Source organism: Pygoscelis adeliae, unplaced genomic scaffold, assembly GCF_000699105.1.
Source record: "Pygoscelis adeliae isolate BGI_AS28 unplaced genomic scaffold, ASM69910v1 Scaffold86, whole genome shotgun sequence".
In the NCBI taxonomy this organism is placed as follows: Eukaryota; Metazoa; Chordata; class Aves; order Sphenisciformes; family Spheniscidae; genus Pygoscelis; species Pygoscelis adeliae.
The window spans coordinates 954,004-957,435 of NW_008824930.1; the positions used below are offsets into that span (position 1 = coordinate 954,004).

The following is a 3,432-nucleotide window of genomic DNA, read 5'->3' on the forward strand; positions in this document are numbered from 1 at the left end:
GGTTGAGTCACCATCCCTGGAAGTATTTAAAAGACGGATAGATGAGGCGCTTAGGGACATGGTTTAGTGGGCATGGTGGTGCTGGGTTGACAGTTGGACTCGATGATCTTAGAGGTCTTTTCCAACCTTAATGATTCTATGATTCTATGTGCTGAAACAGTTGCTTTTAGTACGCATACCTTCCACTGGTACACAAGAATTGGGACCTGTATTGAAGAGCATTCAGGAAGCTTTTGGGACAAAACCATTCTTTCCACTGCCTTTTAGTATGTTCTCTTTAAGAGAAGATTCAGATTACACACAAACTCTTAGGATACCCACATACTCCAAAAGCAGAAAGAAAAATTTATCCGGATTATTTGTTGAAATATTTGGTAATATACACAGCAAAGATTGCCCTCTTCCTACTTCAGACATGTAATTGTACTCTGTAAATGTTGAGTAGAAGGAAAGATAAGACACTGACAGCTACTAAACTCTGTTGCATGGGATTCAAACTGATAGATTACAGGAACAAAAAACCATATCTGTTCTCTGTACTAGCATCCCACATGGAAGGATACAGCTTCAGTTTATACAAGGGGATGGTTGCAAAGACATGCGACTCCGCCACATGATGCAAGAGCATCTGCTGTACCAACCAGTGCTAAGAAAAGGTGAAGTCACTTTAGCCTGTGTGGTAAACCTATATCTGCCTCACACCTGTCATGTCATGCTCTTGGGCCTGAGACCCCCAGTCGTTATTTAGCAAATGCTTACTATTTTTTTTCTTGGGCTGATACTGCAATTTAAGTTCAGCAAATGATGTTACCTTATCATGAAATATGAATCTATCATAGTCTTAAAATAAAAGTTATCAAAATAAAGGAAGAGGCAAGAATTTTCTGAAATCACGGAGATATTTTCTGAATCTGCCTAAGAAGCCAAAAAGCTGAAGTCTTTGGCATTCTTCCTTAAATTTAAAAAGCCTCTCAGGAAAAGAGTATTCACTATGATTACATCATTATAGGCAAACAACAACAACAACAAAAAGCCACAATAGATAAAACCAGAAGCATTAAGAAAGACACTCCTATGCAAATTCCCAAAGTTAAGAGAGTTGCATCTTTTCGAACCTAGGACATTAAGAAATCATTTCTAATGTAAGTGAACAAAGCAATGGAAATTACTTTTTCAGTCAAGCTTCAAAACTATTCGTATTACAGCTTACTGGCAGAAACTCTGAATCTTTAGAAAAATAGTAAGGATATGAATTTAACTAGCGAGAACTGATCAAAACAATTTCTGACCTATCTGAGATGCACAACTGATTTAAAAATAATTCCTAGGCAGCAAAATAAAACACAAACGTTCAGCTACAATAAACCTTATATAGCTAGATACTTTGAGACCAGAACATGATATAATATCAACTCTAGTGTGGTCTTAAGTACAGCATCACTAACGTTAGTTGATAAAATGAAATCTAAAGAATATTGAGTGGGTATTCAGTGTAGCTTCTGAACAAATTCATTAACAAAGCAACAAGTTTACAAGACTAACCAAAATAAAGGAAAATAATATAGATATATGATTTCATTTCCCAAGTCAGTTAGACGCACGTCCTTCATAAATAAAAAACCCTAAATAACCCTAGTGTTTTCATTACAGCCAAGATGCATATAAAAACTTCCGTTACTAGATAATATGAAACTATTTTAAATCTTTAACACAAAGATGGGTCAGACAACTCTCTTAAAAATATTCCCTACAAAAATATCTAGTATCATCACCACTGGACATACTATTATGTCTACACACATATTATATCCACTGTTTACCTTACATAACCGCCAGTTTGAAGCTCTTCATGCGAAGGAAATTTATCGCTTGCAAACAAAGGAAGAGGATGAGCATTCTACCTCTCAGCGTCCTTAGGTATTGATGTCTCAGCCTTTAAAGACAGTATGTTTTAGGAGTAACACAGATGCAAGGGTCATTTAAACTTGCCAGCTGAGAATACAGGTGTCCCTTTTTGGCCACAAAACTAAGTCCTCTTTAGTGGAACGAGTTAAGTAATGAGTTAAATTAATCCATATTAAAATAAAAAATCTTGACCATTGAGGAAAAACACAATATAGGAGAATGACACTTCCTCTTCATTACCCCTTATCTTGTTTCCCCACACTATGAAGTCTGTCAGTCAGTGCTATAGCAGTAGGATTTACTCTCTAATCCCATTTTATTCCAAACAATTACTCAATGCCACTCTGCGACACGTATTTTATATCCTCCCTTCCCACAGAGGGTCGAAACATAGTTGCTAAGATCCAAGATCAAGCTATCATCCACAATAAGGCAGCAGAAGCATTTACTTACTATACTCCATGAACATCTTTTACAGAGAGGTAAAGATAGGTGTTCTTCGCCAGATTTAAATGACTGGATCAAGACATGAAATTTAACACCTTCTACACAAAATGTTATGTTGTATCTTTTTAACAAGAAATTTAACTCCTTTATGAATACTTTCAAAAATGTCTGCTGGTTTTATGTAGTTTAATCTGGTCTAATTTGCAATGTATTGCTATGGAGATACTTTGATAACTGGAATCTGTATGTAATTACTGTCAAAATAATGAATTGCATGGGTGGGTTTTTTTTAAAATCAATCACATTTTTGTTACTTTTTACCACCCTTCAATAGATAAACTAGAAAATCAATATATAAAGTATAGTTGTAGCCCCTTTCAGTAACAGCTCATTTCCTTTATCAGAAGACTCAACAACAGGGCAGGGAATCAGAAACTAGAAAAGAAGCTAGGAAATATCCTACAAGAGGTATTCATTTGGCTAGTCAATCTGAATGGAGCGGAGGTCAGTGTGGGATTTAAAGAGTATGTTTTATCAGAACATGCCTGTAGTTACACAAACAAGCACAACATATGAAAAGATTCAATATTCTCTTCATCCAGAATTTTCAGAGCTTGATGCCTTAATTTAGGCTTGTAGATCCTTACTCATTCACCAAGTATACAGGTTGATTTTACAATATGGAGCACTCACGGTATCCACTGATATCAATACTATCAGAGGGTTCATTAATCAAAACCAATACCCTTTTTACCAGTTATCCTCAGGGTACTCGGCCCCCTGAGCTGGAGGACAGGGATGGGGAGCAGGATGAACACCCCATAATCCAAGAGGAAGCAGTTAACGACCTGCTACGCCACCTGGACGCTCACAAGTCTATGGGGCCGGATGGGATCCACCCGAGGGTGCTGAGAGAGCTGGCGGAGGAGCCAGCAAAGCCGCTCTCCATCATCTATCAGCAGTCCTGGTTAACGGGGGAGGTCCCGGACGACTGGAGGCTGGCCAATGTGACGCCCATCTACATGAAGGGCCGGAAGGAGGATCTGGGGAACTACAGGCCTGTCAGCCTGACCTCGGTGC

General features: G+C 38.1%; 1 protein-coding gene across 1 annotated transcript in view; it reads right to left on the reverse strand.

Annotated features, from left to right (window-relative positions):
• CTNND2 (catenin (cadherin-associated protein), delta 2) overlaps positions 1 to 3,432 on the reverse strand; it is a 573,271-nt gene that overhangs the window by 533,272 nt on the left and 36,567 nt on the right. The window lies entirely within an intron of this gene.